The sequence below is a fragment of the Schistocerca nitens genome, chromosome 6 (genome assembly GCF_023898315.1).
Source record: "Schistocerca nitens isolate TAMUIC-IGC-003100 chromosome 6, iqSchNite1.1, whole genome shotgun sequence".
Classification (NCBI taxonomy): domain Eukaryota; kingdom Metazoa; phylum Arthropoda; class Insecta; order Orthoptera; family Acrididae; genus Schistocerca; species Schistocerca nitens.
The window spans coordinates 328,190,973-328,210,379 of record NC_064619.1 but is presented as its reverse complement, the minus strand read 5'-3'; the positions used below and the strand labels follow the sequence as shown (position 1 = coordinate 328,210,379).

Genomic DNA, 19,407 nt, shown 5'->3' with positions numbered 1-19,407 from the left:
CATCGTCATTATTCATCTCCATTACGGTCGGAGGAAGGCAAAGGCAAACCACCTCCGCTAGGACCTTGCCTAGTTGGCGGTGCGGGTCTCCCGCATCGTCCCCTACGCTCCTCGGAGTATGGAACCTCATCATCATCAGATAAACCCGGAATACCAGCATGCAAAACAAAGGTGCTACGACCTTTTCCACCAACCTAATAATTCCACTTATTGCCATCGAAAAGTACTGACTTCTTTCGAAGTACAAAGTGAATATAAAATTAGGACAGATATGGATGTAATGGAGGAAAAAACATGAAAGCTCGACTTATTTTCCACAATAGCACTACAGTTATTCTCTCATTTTCTCTCAGACTGGAATTCGTTTTGACACATTAGTAATCACGTATCAGCCAATTTTATTCGGTCATCTGCCTTCTGATTGGTGTGATGCAGCCTGTCACGATTTCCTCTATTGTGCCGAATTCTTCATCTCAGAGTAGCACTTGCATTCAACGTACTCAATTATTTCTTGGATACCTTCCGCCTCTGTTTTGCCTTAGCAACCCTGCATCTCTAGAGAGGCATGTATTTATCTCCGAGTTCTGAACTGCAACACCTTTAATTACAGTTTCTTCATAGACCGTGCAGGTGCCGCACAGTGTACCTCGTTTCCTCTCCAGTTTCCAACTTTGAGAAGAAACTACTTTCTTTTCTGATAGTAATTTCGCTGTCCAGTCACATTAATGTGACCACCTGTCAAAAGCCTAAATAACCACGTTTTGCAGAGGGGCCCCGCTGCGTGACGGGGATCACGAGAGTCAATGAGGTTCAGCGGGATAACTGATTAAAAATGCTTGCTCTGTCACAAAGAAGGAAGTTTGTAGTTTGAGCTTTAGCTATTGATTCCGGATGCCACGTAGTGGAAAGCGGGTATATGGTTATTGTTGGAGAAAATGGCGTGTGCGTGAACGTTTTGGAAAAGACATCGTTGTTGTGGTTCGTCGGTCATTGCCATATAATTTATAGGTCGTATTGCTGTGATGTCAATCTGAAGGTGATTTCAGTAAGTTGGCGACAGAGGAAGGATATGCCATAAAGAAAAACAACGGCCTGCAAGCTTACAGAAATCACTGTGGAGAGACAGCTACTAATTACACTTATCAAAAACAACACCGAGGAAGATATTACAGATGCTCTTGCAGCGGACACATAAACTTCTAGTGATACACAAACATCAATCTATTCTTCTCGGTAACGAACCATGTTTACCACGAAAATTTTAAGGACATTGCCTAATACGAGAGTTTGGAAGAAACAGTTAGTTGTGAGAGGCATACCTGGTGAAGTCAATTGGACATTACAAGTAATATACTGAAGTTCACGGGTCGATGGGGATAAATGGAGACGCAATGACAGGAAATGATATGCCGAACCGTCTTATTTCCCCTAGTGGTGCTGTTCTAACGCTACGCTTGGAAGAAAGAACCTCTGATAGTACGAGGGTCGTTCAATAAGTAATGACCCACATTTTTTTTCTCAGAACATATTTATTGTTAAGATTCAGAAATTGGTGACAGTATCCATTAACATGTCTTGTCCATGTCCTATTCTTCTGTGTAGTCTCTAGCACGTTCTATGATCTTACGCCAACGTTGTGGAACAGGGTGTACTCCCTGCTGGTCAAAGCTCTTGTCCTGTAGGAATAGCCATGTTTTCACGGCATGACTGACTCTTGTCATTCTCAAAGTGTGTTCCTCGTAGGAAACCTTTAAGTGGCCCAAAGAGATGGAAATCCGAGAGTGCCATGTCTGGACCGTGGGGTGAATCTTGTGGTCCGCTGTGAGCGTTCGTGGAATCCATCGTGAGCACTTCTTTGAATATCCTAGAGTCTCGGCCATTGAAGACGCACTTCCAACGCTGACCGGCAACTGCAGAGCCAGTTTTTGAGATGTGATGCGCCTGTCGGCACGAATAGTAGCATCCGCACGGTTCAGCATGTCTGGAGCAGTGGCTGTGATAGGACGTCCCGAGCGTGGCTCATCATGGAGCTCTGTTTCTGCATTTCTTGAGGCTGTAACTTTCTTTACCCACCGCCCAGCTGTATTCCTATCAACTGCAGCATCACCATACACTGCACACAAACGTTTATGGATGGTGACCACTGTTTCTATTTCTACACACAAGAATTCAATAACAGCACGCTGCTTGTAACATGGGTCGTATGTAGACGCCATTTTGACGCTGTACTGCGGCTCTGCCATCAGCCAGAACGGTTCGAAACTTCACCCGGCGCACAGACAAACATCACTGTGCACCACCAACAAGGACGTTTGTCTATGTATATTAAAGGCTTATTTTAAAAAAAAGTGGGTCATTACTTATTTACGACCCTCATAGTGTTGAAAATCACAAGCGGAAACATTAGTGACAGTTTTCATACATTCCAATGGCTGAGTACTACCAATAAGCAGAGAATCCAAGTTCGAGCCTCAGTATGATACAACCTTTCAATTGACTCTCCATACTAACCAGGAACAAACTCCTGACGAAGCGAACTATGGAACGATGTACTGATGCTGAGGTCGAATGTGTTAGCCCACAGGCACACGTCTTTATGGTTTCAACGACATCAGAATGGCCAGTTTTGTCTCTGGAGGACTGTCGCAGGAGACGTGCACCTGGACACCGAAAGAAGTTATATACCGTTTAATTTTCCTTAAAAATGTGGACTCAAACACTAAGATACAAACGTCCATGCCTATACTGAATCTCTGCGTGTGTTACTTCTTCCTGACGAAAAAAGGGGTTCCAGCAAGAACAAAGTGTATTTGTTTCTATTTTCAAGGAATTTGTCAGTCGACAGGAGACTCATTACCATAGACTTCGAAAACCTTAGACAAGTCACCCTTAGAGAATAACGATAAGGGGATTATCACTTGTATATCTGTCACGTGAAGTACATTAGGGTGCAAATAACCAAATTTCTCTTTTTGAGATGGTTGTGGATTATATGTATTAGTTTTTTGTGGAAGTTGTTAGCATCACAGTGACTGACACGAATGAATCCCAAAGCGAGGGCTGTGTAGAAAAGTTAGAGAAAGTGATGGCCTTCCTGCAACATTGTGTCGCCCTACATCGTCGGTCAGAGACTAGCAAAAGCCAGATTAGGGAATTACCGTCCCATGTGTAGGCTGTCGTTAACATCACAACACAAACGCTTGCTTCTGGAATCGCGTCATAACCAGGAAACATGGACTGAATGGCGTTACATTGTATTCAGCGGTGAATCACGGATCTGCTCTAAGGCGGATAACGATCGTCGGCGAGTACGGCGGTGAACTGGGGAGAGGTTTCTTTCATTGCTTTTCCATTGCTTTCTGCGTTGTTAATCCTGATATCATGATGAGAAGCCAACGGTTATGACATCAGATTGCGGCTGGTAGTGACTGAGGGAACTTCGACGGAACAATGTACACCACAGACTTGCTGCGTCCTCATGCGTTACCTCTCAAGCGACAATATTACGGTGACGTTTTTCAACAGGAAAACGCTCGTCCGTACGTGGTACATGTCTTTATGAGATGTCTACGTGATTTTAAGGAACTCCCGTTGCCAGCAATATCCCCTAGTTTTGTCCCCAGTAGAGCATGTACGGGACCAGCTCCGATGTCAACTCCATACAGTGCCAGTATTCGGGATATCAAAGGCCAGTTACAGAACTGGTGGGCCATTTTACCTCAGGAAAAGTACAGTGGCTTTGAGACACCGTTTCCAATCGAATCAGTGCGTTCATCCAGGCTAAAAGGGGGGGGGGGGGGACACACTAACGATATACTTATTACACACTCTCTCTTTCCAAGCATTTGTCCCGACTAGCGGGGTCTACTGTTATGGTTAACCGGATTTGGCGCATTAATTTTAAGGGGTGGCCAGATGACCTTCCTATCGCCATTCCGTACCACCCCCCCCCCCCCCCCCCCCCGAGAAGGAAATTTATGTAATGTACCCCAACCGACTGCGTCTAGTGTAATCCATGTAATCCATGGAACAGTTTGTCAAATGTCTGCGAGTCGCGTAACTGAGGCGGAACGTGGGGACCAGCCCGGTATTCACCTAGAAAGATGTGGAAAACCGCCTAAAAACCACATCCAGGCTGGCCGGCACACCGGCCCTCGACGTTAGTCCGCCGGGCGGATTCGATGCGTACGCAGCGCGCCTACCCGAGACCAGGAAGTAGCGCGTTAGCGCTCTGGGCGACCCTGGCAGGTCGATATACTTATTAAACTGATGAGAGAAAACATTATGACCACTGCCCACCGCGAGGTTGAACTCCTCCTGGTGTGGTGTTACGGGCACGTGATGCAGTAAGGAAAAAATTTAAGCGGAAGAGAGACGAATGGGCAGTCATTACAGCGAAGATACTGATATAAGGGGTTTTGACGAAGAGCACATTGTTGTGGTGCTGCGGCTGGAAACGAGAATGTCTGAAACTGCAAAGCTGGTCGCCTGTTGGCGTAGTACTGTCGTGAGCACCTACTGAAAGTGGCTGAAGGGAGGTGAAATGAAGAGTAAGCAGTAAGGTATTGGATCACCGCGTCTCATCACAAGACGTAGATGTCGGAAGATCCACCACTGTGTGATCCAGGATAGGCAGCGATCAGTGGCAGATCTGACGACAGGGCACAATGCTGGTGCAGGCACGTTACGTAGCACACCGTAAAATGAGATTGTTGAACATGAAACTCCAAATCACATGACACATATTTGTTCCTCTGTTGACCCAACATCAATGTCAATTATGATTACAGTGGGCACAGCCTCACTGAGTTTTCGCCGTGGATCAGTAAAAACGTGTCGCCTATCGAATGACTCGTATTTCTTGTCACACCAGGTCGATGGCTTGGTCCTTACAAGCCATCATACTGGCTATTAGCTGCACGAAACATGCACGTCGCCCCAGATGCAGGCCGTCGAGGGCAGAATTATGGTATCTTGTACAATGAGTTGGGCTTCCATGGGATCTGTGGTGTAATCGAAGGGATCATGACAGCAGTGAACTACGTGAACATTACTGCTGACCACCTGCATCACTTCTTGCTTGAAGTCTCCCCCTACGGCGATGACAGCTTCCAGCAGGGTAATTGTCATTGTTGCAAGGTCAGAACCGAGCTGCAGTGGTTTGAAGGGCATTGTAACGAACTCACAGCAAATATGCCTGATCTGTACCCACTGGAACACATTTGGGCGCCAACTGTATGCTCGTAAACCACCATCCCATAATTTGCGGGAACTGCTTCACCTGTGCCACGTATTTCTGGAATACTGTCAATGACCTGCAGAAGCCATGCTGAGCGAATCTCTGTTGCACTGTGTTCGAAAAGTGGAACAACAAGCTATTAAACAGGTGGTCATAATGTTTTGGCTCAGCGGAGTAAAAGTGGGCTCATACGTTAAAGTTCTTGACTAGATATTGTAATCATTGAAATAATGTCATATTCCCTCGCAACCCGTGAAGTTTCATTTTGTTTTCTGCTCCCCTTCTGAGTGCTTCACTTTTCTTATCATACATTACGGACTCTCCGATTACAGGACGTGACGATTTCACAGCGTTCTGAATCCCTGCAATAATATACACCAGTATGAATTTAATCATACGCAACTTGCCGTGTACCTAATCTCTTATTCATAATTCATTTGAGTCACCGAGCGGAAGCGTGCATTAATCACAGAATCGGACAAGCTTTAAGAAGAAGAGTGGTTCCAATCTACGTCCCTGCTTACTGATTTGAATACCGCGTGGTTGCAATAAATCGCTCCAGATAAATGCCGGGATGGTTTATTCGAAACGGAAAAGGCTCATATTCTTTCCTATTCTTGTCTGAATCTAGTAAGATCATTGTCGACGTTACGTTGAACCCTATCTTCCTCCCTTTGTTCGATCACGGCTATCGGCTTAACGTTGCAATTTTCACAAAAAAGCTTGCGTATTTATTTTCAGTTTTCGATTATAACAGGCAATAGAACTATTTAATGAACCCATATTTTTACTATGTATTACCATCGCATTTAAGAAGAATGATCCGCTTGTTTCTGATAACTACAGAGGAATGGCCTTACTGGATTTCGCCCACAAAATCTTATCGAGCTGCCTATTAAACGGCTGATACCAATAACAGAAGAACTGATTGGGGACTACCAATGCGGTTTCCGCAGAAACAGATCCACATTAGATCACTTATTCACCCTAAGACAAGTAACTGAAAAGGCGTGGGAATTCAATGTAGATGTCCACATATTATTCGTAGATTTTAAAAAGGCCTATGAGAGCATACACCGACAGACACTCCTAAATATAATGAAGGAATTTAAAATACCATCAAAATTAATCAGATTAGTTAAAATGTGTATAGATGAAACTTTATGTCGCATAAAGACACCGGTAGGAGAAACTGAAGATTTTAAGGTGTACACTGGATTGAGACAAGGGGATGCCATTTCACCTATTTTATTTAACCTTGTCGTAGAGAAGATCGATAGAGCATTTTCTAAAACCAGTCCACAAGAGACCCAGCTACAGGATGTGAACATTAAAAGACTTGCCTATGCAGATGATGTAGCACTAATAAGTAGTTCCAAAAGAGAATTAATCAGAATGATGCAAAATTACTACAAAACTGCTGAGAAAACAGGATTATAGGTTAATGAAGAAAAGACAGAATACCTGCCCATAAGTAAGAAAACCAGAAAAGATGCACCTCTGCCTGTAGATGGATTCAATTTCAAGACTGTTGACCACTTCAAGTACCTAAGAAGTCTTTTTAGTTATAACAACAGAATAGATATAGAAATAGATGCCCGTTTATCAACAGCAAAGAAGACACTTTTTAGTTTCATCAAAATTCTAAGAAAAAGATCACTTAGCAGTAACTTCAAAATCCGCTTGTATCAGTCGGCCATTACACCTGTGATATTATATGGATGTGAAACATTAATATTTAGAAAGAAAAATGAAGAAAAACTGTTAATATTCGAAAGAGAAGTACTAAGGAAAATATTTGGACCTGTATACGACAAAAATAACATGGAATGGAGAATAAGAAGAAATGAAGAATTAAGAGTGCTGTACAAACACCGTAACATCGTCGAAGTGCTCAACAGGAGAAGGTTGGATTGGGCAGGCCATATAGCAAGAATGACAGAATAGACTATCTAGAATGGCATTCAGCAGAACAATAGATGGAACGAGAGGAAGAGGGAGACCCAGAATCAGATGGCGGGATAACATTCGGGAGGACACAACTAGGATGAACAGCAACAACAACTGGACAAACAATTCATTGGACAGGCAAAGTGGAAGAGGCTCATAGAGCAGGCGTATGGTCGATAAGGCCCTTGCCACATGTAAAGTAAAAGTAAAAGTAAAGTAATTACCATCGCATTTGTTTAGAGAAGGTATCGAAAACTATTTCGAAACATTGTCGCCGCAGTTGTTCCCCTAATGCCTTTTTCTGTTATCAGAATGTATTCTGTCCCTGACAATTCGAAATGGTTCTTTGCAAAAACAATAACATTGTGATAGCGACAGTTGATCGCTTGATGTAAACGATTCTGCAACCTGCGTATTCCTTTCGTCTTTGTTGTGCTTGTTGTGTACTTTTACTTCTCAACAGAGGAGCAACGTCTCCACAGGACCTTCGTGGCGTTTATTTTCAGGTCTCCTCTTCCTTGTCAAAAATGTTAACATCCTTGTGAATTTTAATAGCCTCTTTGAATTAATCGCTGAGATACTTAAGGACAGGAGCGGGAACTTGCGTGTTAAAAAAGCCCGAGATATGATCAGTCCAGTGTAATGTGTATGAGGCAAAGGTGTCCCTCTTGCCAGTGCCGGTTGTTTAAGAGAATAATGTTCACATTTCATGAAATGATTGTACTCATAGTACCGAGGCCGGAGATGGATATCTGCTGGCATTTTTAAGTAGATCTGATTTCCTTAGTCGGTTTTAACATTTTTCAAGTTATATTGCTGTAACGTTATGCCATTTTCGTCTGTTTAGTCACGCAAAGGGCCGAAAGGACACCTGCTTTGATGATCTTCACTGAAACATCAGCTACTCAGTAGCTTATAAATTATGTATGGACATTCTAAAAGTATTGGAGGCGTGAGTATTTGATAACCTGTATCACTGTTTAACTGTTAGGAAGTGCTACGATCTTTCATTCGTGAATTGCGGTTACGTAATTCTGTAGAAACATTTTCACGTTGATGGTTTTTTTAATCTCATCACTCTGAGGAGTAACTGTCAACCCAAGATATACACGAGGTTTTGTGAAAACTGAAACAGACACAATCGCCTTAATTAATCCAAGGTACAGGATAGAAAACCAGGATTGGCATTGAGTGATGCAGCGTCAAACAAAATTTTAACAGGGAAGTATGGCCATAACAAAGCGAGCAGATTCATGTACGGTATTGGCTCGACTCTGAGTACTGCTACAGAAGTGAACCTGTCTGCGTCGATGGTCTGCGACTGTTTGCTGCGTTCTGGAGTAGTGGCATGCACTCCAACAGCCCCACTAGCCATTGTTAAGTGGAATAGAAAATTAAAATATTATGTAATGTTTTTATTCGCTGTTGCTCACATCTTGTGATTTCTATTCTTGCATACAGAAGACAATATGAAAATGAACCGCTACATTAGGGAGCTTCTGGAGCTTAAGGCATCCATACATTTCACATTTCTTTAGCACAATGATGGTACCGTCACTGTTTCCCTCGTTAACACAACCACGTGAAACATCGCCATCGAAAATGTCTGGTGAGTGGTTGCTAGCAGGAAGGAGGTAAGAACGTATCCAGGACCGATGGTCAGACGCTGTGATTACAACACACGAACACACGAGTGCTTCACTCCAGACTGGACTCTCGCAGTCAGAGATCTCGTATGATTATGTAATCTCAGTCATTTGTATACTGTCTATACTTTATCTCACTCAGTTTATCCTTCTATAAAAAATTGAGTTTTAAATTTCTCTCGAAAACCTACTGTAGGACATATTACATTTTCCCTGTCTATTGTGCGTAACTGGAAGTGCAAGTAGTGTCAAAATGTGCTGCGTGATGCAGTATCCCCTGCTCGTAATGTTTATAACTATAATGATACTATGCTTTTGAAAATTGATTCAGCATGCTTCTTGTATAAAGGAAGCAGGACATCCGAAATTGAATCTGACGCATAAATGGTAGCTCACAACACATTTGTCAGATGGAAAACGCCCCCTGACCGGTAAACAATCGAATCTTTTGTTCCATGATTATGGATAAAATTATAATTACTGTTTTTATTTCCTTCTTACTGTGCATGAATAAGTCTTACATGTACTTGTATTGTGCATTTAGTATGCCCTAATCTCTAAAAAGGTCTTTTCAGTGAGGTTCGCTTTTATTTTTCGTTATGATCCGAATACACCTTTTCATTTACGTTGAATGTATGTTCACATTCTGTGCATTTGAGTCCCAAAAGATTTCACAGTTAAGGATTGAGTATAAAATAAGGCTAGCACTGACTGCAAGACATCGGGTGTTACACACGGATGACAAGAGTAATGAAGTTACCTTAGAGACAGTGTCTCCTTGTACGAAATCGAATGCAGTTCACTGTCAAGCTGGAGCTTGAAATAAAAATCGTCAATGTTAGAGATTTTATTCAGATTCCGTTTGGTTTTAAGGTTCTAATAAAATCTGTGGCTTTTTGCACTACTATATGATGTCCTATTGGGTTGCAGTAATGGTGACCGCGCTTATTCTCCTCGGTATTATGGCATACCAATGTCTAATGCAGAATTAGTTGTCACTGATGCGACATATTCGAATTTTCAAAAACAGTCAGACGGCTCTTGAGAAGGCTTGCGAAGCGGAACAGCGTGCTTACAGGGGTTTTGCTCCGATGTCCGTGCCGCCACAAAGAAGCAAACTGGAACAACGACTGAATCAGTAGCTAACTTCTTCATTTACTCTTTTTGATTTGAATTATTAGACAGTTTATAGAAGAGGGTAGCCTTTCGCGACAGGAATCTATTTCAATAAAATCCTTGCGGGTGTGTGACCGCGTCGTGTCGTATCTGATGAAGTTACCAACATTTTGGTTGCTATTAGAGGCACCCTTCATCAGCGTGACGCACACTTATTTTACTGTCATACGGGTAACGTTATTACTTCAATTACAACACGCTGTTTATCAAACTTCTTCAATCACCCATTTTTATCTTTGTTTCATATCTTCCTGTTCCTTTCAAATGGAAATGCTTGAAGTTTTATTAACAGTAGAAATAACAGAACGGAAAACGAAACAGTACAGTTTTGATGTTATTCTCTCGGAAATTTCCATAATGGAATATTCAAAAAATACGCTTCGAGAAGCCTTGTTACATATTACCTTCAAAGTGCTGTATACCTTGAAACTTATTGGCTGGTTAGAACTGTGTGTCAGAGCGAGACTCGAAATCGGAACCTTTGCCTTTCGCGGGCAAGTGCTCTAGTGACAGAGCTATCCAAGCAGGAGTCATCACCCGCCCTCACATCATGACTTCTGCCAGTACCTCATCTCCTACCTTCCTCATTTCACATTAGTATTCCTGCATACTTTGCGGGATTAGCAATTCTGGAAGAAAGGGTCTTGCGGAGACATGAGTTAGACGCAGCCTGGGGAATTGTTTCCAGAAAGGCAAAGGTCACAGGTTCGCGTTTCGGTCTGACAGACAGTTTTAATCTGCCAGGAAGTTTCAGATCATCGCACACTCCGCTGCGGAGTGAAAATTCATTGTGCTATAGAGCACAAGATATGAAACAAAGATAAAAATGGGTGATTGAAGAAGTTTGTTAAACAGCGTGTTGTAATTGAAGTAATAACGTTACCCGTATGACAGTAAAGTAAGTGTACGTCACGCTGATGAAGGGTGCCTCTAATAGCAACCAAAATGTTGGTAACTTCATCAGATACGACACGACGCGGTCACACACCCGCAAGGATTTTATTGAAATAGATTCCTATCGCGAAAGGCTACCCTCTTCTATAAACTGTCTAATAATTCAAATCAAAAAGAGTAAATGAAGCAGTTAGCTTCTTTTTACAAGCTGATGTAAAAATTACAAAATTCGCAATAACATGGAGAAATGTAAAGGAATTGAAAGTAATCTGAGTAGGTTTCAGTGTTGCATGAAACTACACATGAAAACCACTTGCACTGGAATGCGCTTGCTACGTCTACAAATTGATGAAACATTCCCATTAGAGAGAATAACGATACTTTATGCTGTGCGGTGAGTATGAGAAATAACATCTGGGATAGCCATCTTTGTCGAACGGTGCCTAGGCATAATTTATAAAACAAACTGCGGTTGAAGCATAATGGTACATTGGAGATGGCCCAAGTACAGATACAGACAGAGGAGAACAGTTATTGAATTTGGTTCTTCTGCTGTTCTTCTGCTGCCCGTGCTAACAATTTTCTTCACAAGATTGACGACTTTAGTAGGACTTGCAGCGGTGACTGGTATCTATTGCTATTGTTACACAAGAAAATGACAACGGCCCTATCCCATTTAAAATGTGCCCTTCTGTCACAGAAACGGTGACGTCATAGCATGCACAGAAGGCTCCTCGAAGGTTACGCATGTTAACTAGTCATATCATAACCTTTCAATGTTCGTCACAGCAGAGAAAGTTTCCTGTCGGCACAATAGCTTTTAGACCACGTTACAGACCAATGGTAGACTCCTTCCTGGTTTTATTTGCAGAGTAACAATATGAGTCCTGATTATATCACAAGCCGAAATCTTCTATTATCCATCCACATATGGGTTGGTATGTTTGTGCAAGTACTTCGTTTATTTCAACGTGAATTGTGATTCCTTAGATATGAGGACATTCCCCGACGTTGGAGTTGTGTACCGGGGAGTAACTTGTTATGAAATACATAGAGGCTTGCAGATGATCAGTGAATGATATAAAGGTCGCCAGCCGCCGCTCAACATACAATGAAATCAGGTGAAAATATGGGTTATCATTTGACAACGTTACTGGCTATCAATCACTGGAAACAATCTCTACCTTCAGGGACCTAGAAGTTGGTCAGGAGAAGCTTGAGTGTGATCAGAAGTATCCGGACACCTTCGTGCAATGCGGCATTGACCGCCATATGTCGCGAGAGGCGGGCCCACCAATATAAAAAGAGCCGGGAGGTATTGTGTAGTCCATATAGAGAAAGTAACAGTGACCTCGAATGTGGACCAGTCGTTGGATATCATCAGAGTAATAAATCCATCAAGTACGTTTCAACCTTCTAAGGCTGCCCAGGTCGACTGTTAGTGACGTGATAGTGAAATAGAAATGAGAAGGAAAAACCTTAGCTAACTCAAGACCAGGTAGACATCATGTACGGACAGACAGGGGACGTCGAGTCTTGCGGATGGTTGTTGTAAAAAATAGCATGAAATCAGTGGAGGTAATCAATGCTGAGTTCCAAAGTGCTACTAATAGCCCAACTAGCTCAATGATTGTGCGCAAGGTGTTAAAAATAAAGTGGTACAATTGTCGAGCAGCTCCTCAAAGTCACATATTTGTGTATTCAGTGCTAAGTAACACTGAATGTCGTGTAAAGAGCAACGCCGTCGGACAGTGGATCACTTGAAACAAGTAATATGGAGTGATGAATCAGGCTATTCCATGTAGCGGTCCGATGGAATGGTTTCGGTTCGGCGGATGCCTGGAGAACTTTACCTGTCACCATGTGTAGTGCCAACAGTGAAGTACAGAGAAGCTGGTGTTACCGTATGGGGAAGTTTTTCGTAGCTGGGGTGTGATATCCCATTTTCCGCTTAAGAAAACGATAAATGTGAAAAGATGTGAGCATACTTTGCAACACTGTGTGCTGTATACAGTAGAGGAACTCTTCGGAGACTGATCATCGTCTCATTATAACAATGCACGCTGCTATAAACTGAAATCTGTGATGTAATAGTTTTTGCACAATTACATTCCTGCAATGGACTAGCCTGCCCAGAGTCCCGACCTTAACCCAGTCGAACGCCTATGGGATGAGTTAGAACATCGACTTCGCTCCAAACCACAGCTTCCAGCATCCAGCATCAGTACCTTTTCTGCTTTATCCTCTTGAGGAAGAATGGGCTATAACATTCCTCCTCGGATATTCAGATACTTCACTGAAAGTGTCCTCACCAGAGTTCGAATGGGTATAGAAGCGAAGGGTGATACACCCCATAGTAAAGTGACCAGATACTTTGGCAGGTAGTGTACATTTAGCCATGAGGAAGGCTCATACTTATAGGGAGAATTCGATGAAAATGTGATTCTTGGATGCCACAAGAATATACTGTAAGTATCAGTCCGTTTTACTCACAGAATTTGAAGAGGCCACTTTCCATAATAAGTCAAAAACATACACTGCTGGCCATTAAAATTGCTACACCAAGAAGAAATACAGATGATAAACGGGTACTCATTGCACAAATATATTATACTAGAACTGACATGTATTTACATTTTCATGCAATTTTGGTGCATAGATCCTGAGAGATCAGTACCCAGAACAACGACCTCTGGCCGTATTATCAGCTTTGATACGCCTGGGCATTGAGTCAAACAGAGCTTGGATGGCGTGTACAGGTACAGCTGCCCATGCAGCTTCAACACGATACCACAGTTCGTCAAGAGTAGTGACTGGCGTATTGTGACGAGCCAGTTGCTCGGCCACCATTGACCAGACGTTTTCAATTGGTGAGAGATCTGGAGAATGTGCTTGCCAGGGCAGCAGTCGAACATTTTCTGTATCCAGAAAGTCCCGTACAGGACATGCAAAATGCGGTCGTGCATTATCCTGCTGAAATGTAGGGTTTCGCAGGGATCGAATGAAGGGTAGAGCCACGGCTTGTAACACATCTGAAATGTAACGTCCACTGTTCAAAGTGCCGTCAATGCAAACAAGAGGTGACCGAGACGTGTAACCAGTGGCACGCCATACCATCACGCCTGGTGATACGCCAGTATGGCGATGACGAATACACGCTTCCAATGTGCGTTCACCGCGATGTCGCCAAACACGGATGTGACCATCATTATGCTGTAAACAGAACCTGGATTCATCCGAAAAAATGACGTTTTTCCATTCGTGCACCCAGGTTCGTCGTTGAGTACACCATCGTAGGCGCTCCTGTTTGTGATGCAGCATCAAGGAAAACCGCAGCCATGGTCTCCGAGCTGATAGTCCATGCTGGTGCAAACGTCGTCGAACTGTTCGTGCAGATTGTTGTTGTCTTGCAAACGTCCCCATCTGTTGACTCAGGGATCGAGACGTGGCTGCACGATCCGTTACAGCCATGCGGATAAGATGCCTGTCATCTCGACTGCTAGTGATACGAGGCCATTGGGATCCAGCACGGCGTTCCATAATACCCTCGTGAACCCACCGATTCCATATTCTGCGAACAGTCATTGGATCGCGACCATCGCGAGTAGCAATGTCGCGATACGATAAACGGCAATCGCGATAGGCTACAATCCGACCTTTATCAAAGTCGGAAGCGTCATGGTACGCATTTCTCCTCCTTACACGAGGCATCACAACAACGTTTCACCAGGCAACGCCGGTCAACTGCTGTTTCTGTATGAGAAATCGGTTGGAAACTTTCCTCATGTCAGCACGTTGTAGGTGTCGCCACCGGCGCCAACCTTGTGTGAATGCTCTGAAAAGCTAACCAATTCCATATCACAGCATCTTCTTCCTGTCGGTTAATTTTCGCGTCTGTAGCACGTCATCTTCGTGGCATAGCAATTTTAATGGCCAGTAGTGTATTTTACTTAACATATATCTTTTGCTTCCACACGCCACACGGTGGCTTAAGGTGTGTAACTGTAGATAATTACATAAATGTCTTCCTTACCTATCTAGGTTTTCCATGGGCAGTATTTCATAATAACAGGGTGATTGAGGTGACGCTGCGTATGGGAGCGTCCTTTTTCACATTCAAAACGTACTGTGACAAGTTGAAAACTAAACCAAGACTGATTTTCACTTTCTCCACTATCGTCTCAATTGTGATACGCCGGCCTTCGAGCACCAGGGCCTCAGCTTCGCTTCCGGTTCCCGATTCTTCACAGAGAAAAAGGCTGCTACTTCTTTTCGTCATTCAAAAGTGTTTGATCACAACGGAAGCATCTGTACCAACTAATCACAAGCATAACTATTCTGAGGCAACTGAGGCCTTGTCATGGGGCCCCCTGGGATAAGGAGATCCTGGCGCCCGAAAGAAAGAAACGAAAAGAAGGATCAGTTACAATTAAAACTGAAAGCCGAACTGGAAAAATCGGTAATATCGATCAGTCAAATGAAGTCTTCTCTGTGTTAAAATAGTTAAAGATGGTTTTGAAAATCCTTAACAACTGAAGATATATGAATAATTTACGTCCTTTATTCAGGCCAAATATTAGTCTGTATTAGGACTCAAAAATTAGATCCATAGAACTAAAGAAACTACATGTGACAAATGTCGCGGTCATGACTATGATCATACTGAGGACTTCAAGTAATTTTTACGAAATATAAACTACGAACATCGACACACTACACTTGATGTGAATGAAATCCTCCTATAATGTGCTAGAAATTCTTCAAAATGTACTGTCTCTTATGATATCTGCATATAAAATGCGTGTTTCAGAACAACACTTCTGATACTCTAGAATTATCGAAAATTATCTGTACGAATGAACATAGAGCGCTTGGCAAGGAAGCTTCATAGGAGAAGATATAATTTCCAGTATTCGGATTTTAGTGTAAGTCCAGTCACTGTGTCTGCGATCCTTTCGTTGCATGCTGTTGCTGGTGAAGGTTCGCGTGATGAATGATGGGAAGTGAGCACGACGAATCATGAGTCAGATGTGCGTACTTACTCACAGTCCTTGTTCATTATTTTCTTTCTCCGTAAACGGTGTTAGCTGGCATTTTGTTTAAGCTGTGCTGTTAGGTACCAACCTAACAACCTGGCCGAAAATCGCGACATATTCCGAAAAAAACTACGAAATACTTGTGACAACCAAGGCTATAAGATCGAGCGATTCTCATTGGCTACCGTATACTATCACTCGATTGGCTACGACCAACGATAACGAATTGCCAACACTAGAAAGCAATGGAAGAGCCGCGGACCCGTAAGTACAATATAGCCCCGTTTTTTCAAGCCCTGATTTGTCTGTAATTACAACATTTATAAAATTCTTGCTTGTCCAACAGAAATTGCACTTAGGTTAACCGTGACAAACTGCCTGTTTGTCTGGTTACCAAACTCAAATTATCCTGAATATAAGGTATGTATAGAAGACCTCCCTAATCATTAAACACACATGCCTCTGACTGTAGTAGCGTTCACAGAAAGACGCAATCGACATGACACCTATGTTACTGGTGCGACGGGCGGACAGAACTCATTGTCAAATTTTTGTTCTTGGCTTACCTTCTGACTGCTATTGTCGCTCAGTGCTCTTACTATACTGCATGATTCTCTTAAGATCGTGAATGGGACGGAAATATCCATGTTGCTCGCCATTCGACTCTTCTCGAACTATTGCTAAGCAACGACATATGTCACCGGAGATATCCTTGTATTGTTGAAAACTGCATCATGTCGCGATTTGCCGTTTACCCTGCGAGGAGACCCAGGAAATAATCACCGCGAAATGAACGAAACAAGCCAGCGATAACAGCAGATTACCATGCTGAGATGGCCGGGGTAAATGTCCCCCGCCCCCTACGCACACTGCGGACAAGGTAGCCCTGGGACACGGAGGAAAGAAAGGAAAAATTTAAGGAACTATTAAAACGAGAAGGAAAAATGGAGAAATTAGTAAAAGGAATCAAGAGGATGCTTTCGCTAAATTAGGGTAATTAAAAATTTCTTTGCAAATCCTTCTGAAGTAAAGATATGCGAATCATCGCCCTGCTGAGAGTTGCGTAGGAATTAAACATCGAATAACTAATTAATTGAAGTATGAAGAGATGAGATGTGAGCAAATGTTTCGGCCAAGGCTATCAAGGAGTATGAGTCATGAGTAGTGTATAAAACTGTGTGCAAATTGGAATCAAATCGCAATTTAAATTTAGCCCTTAAGGGTGCCATAGAGGCTAAGAAGCTTCTCAAGAAATATCCAGGTATTATGAAACAGTGAAGAAAATCTGCATATTATTTGGCCACAGTATGTATGCTACGGTGGTAGGATTCAAAAATTTTATGGAGTGCTTCAAGGGTAATGCTAAGGGAACTGAACCCAACGCGTTCTGCTGGACGATGCGACTTCATTTTACATATAAAGACAGCTTCACTAAAGTACATAAGGCTCTGACAAACATATTTCGTACCAGCAAAAAATATCAAGAGAGAAGTACAGCAATAGGTCTTACCAACCTAATTGAATCCCACTGCTTTCTTACTGTACTAAGATTAAAAATACGGTAGTATAAAGACTCAAAATGGCATCCAAGGCCTGCTAATTTGACCTGCATATGACTTCTTACGATCGCCGCCGCCAGAAAGAAAAATAAGACAGATTAGGGTCTAACGAAACTTCCTGGCAGATTAAAACTTAGTTAGTTCTGCAAGGTTCGCAGGAGAGCTTCTCTAAAGTTTGGAAGGTAGGAGACGATGTACTGGCAGAAGTAAAACTGTGAGGATGGACCGGGATTCGTTCTTGGGTAGCTCAGTTGGTAGAGCGCTTGCCCGCGAAAGGCAAAGGTCCCTAGTTCGAGTCTCGGTCCGGCACACAGTTTTAATCTGCCAGGAAGTTTCATATCAGCGCACACTCCGCTGCAGAGTGAAAATCTCATTCTAGGGTATAACGTTTTCCCGACGACTGGGTCATTAAGGGCAGAGCGCAAACTCAGAAGGGAATGAGAGTCCAGTCTGTTACCGCTGCGCCACCTCAGTCGGCTGCTGTCAGAAAAAGCTGCCAACAAAGGATCATTCGACAAATTCCTTGACCAATTTTTCAACACCTGTAAAAAAAGCACCTGACTAACGGATTCAGTAATAAAACAAGCACTTTGACTATCTTCGAGAGAACAGAGGACTGAATAACTAGGTTCAGAGCGACAGTTTGTTGACCCAATTATTAACAATATATTCGCAATTAATATAGGGTTGTAAGGATTAAAATAAGTTAAAGACTCATACGTAGAATCTCAACCATATTTCGTATCTACCACCTGTTACGAAAATCTTAAAAACGGTGCAATTACGTTTTCAGTGACATTTCCTCTTGGCATTCCCTTTTTGTTCCAGGACTGCTAATGTATATAAGAATTTAATTTCAGGTACAAATATAAAAAAAGTTTGGTGTACATGTTCAAGAACGAAGAAAAACTGATTTAAGTACTGTAAGACAGGACATTACGTTATTAAGCATATGCATTTCATTAGCAATCTACATTTTTGTATAGGTGTTCACACTACTTACTTTTTTGAAATTATCCATTCGTTGTTTTGTCTTGCAAATGGATACTATTTTACTTTTTGTGATTTTATTCATCATTGTCATTAACTGTTTTTTAATGTTTTTATTGTGAACATAAGAGGACTACCTCACTAATTAAATTTAGATTCTCGTAAGAAATAATTTTATTTTGCATTTAATGAAAATGTATCTTGGGTTGTGATGTAAGGACGCATAGCTGCTTTATTTATGGATAAATCAGAGAAAAATTGATAAGATTTTATTTTGCCTTACCAGAGTGTTTTAAATTAAAACAAACTGCATTAAGTGTTGCTACTTATTTAACTTATTGACCCAAGAGAGAGGAGAGCAGCCAGTTGATGGTGTAATGTAGTGTGTGGGTACTTGAGCGGCGAGGGTTGGGACAAGGGTATTTCGCTGTGAGACAACCTGTGAGGTGGCGTGAGGGCAGGTAACCAGGATGGGGAGAAAGCCCACTTTACGTACTTGACCCGTAACCCCACGACTGTGGTGTATTGGTACAAAGTCTGCGAAGTACATCCTGGCACCAGAAATGCGACGGCACTGCACCTCAGTGCAATACGTGGTGGAACAGCAATCAGTACTGACACCAACTGTAGACCAAAGGTCACTTCTTCCCTTAATGGCTTTTGAGGTAACTGTAGTTTCCCTATTCCAATACCATGGTGAGTGCGGATTCACGAAAGCTCATTGAGCATCAACTATTTTTACGCAGCATGTTACCCATACAGAAGCTGATGTTTGTCTCCCAGCAGCAGGTGTGGTCATTGAGACAGTGGTGAGCTACCTCAGCGTTTAAAATACATTTATGCTGCGTCCTCGCTGGCCGCGCGAAGTAGCCGCGCGGTCTTTGGCGCCTTGTCACGGTTCGCGCGGCTCCTCCTGT

At 42.6% G+C, this 19,407-nt stretch overlaps 1 protein-coding gene across 1 annotated transcript in view; it reads left to right on the top strand.

The window, feature by feature from the left end:
• LOC126262863 (uncharacterized) overlaps window positions 1–19,407 on the top strand; it is a 523,085-nt gene that overhangs the window by 185,292 nt on the left and 318,386 nt on the right. The gene's annotated exons all lie outside the window — the stretch shown is intronic.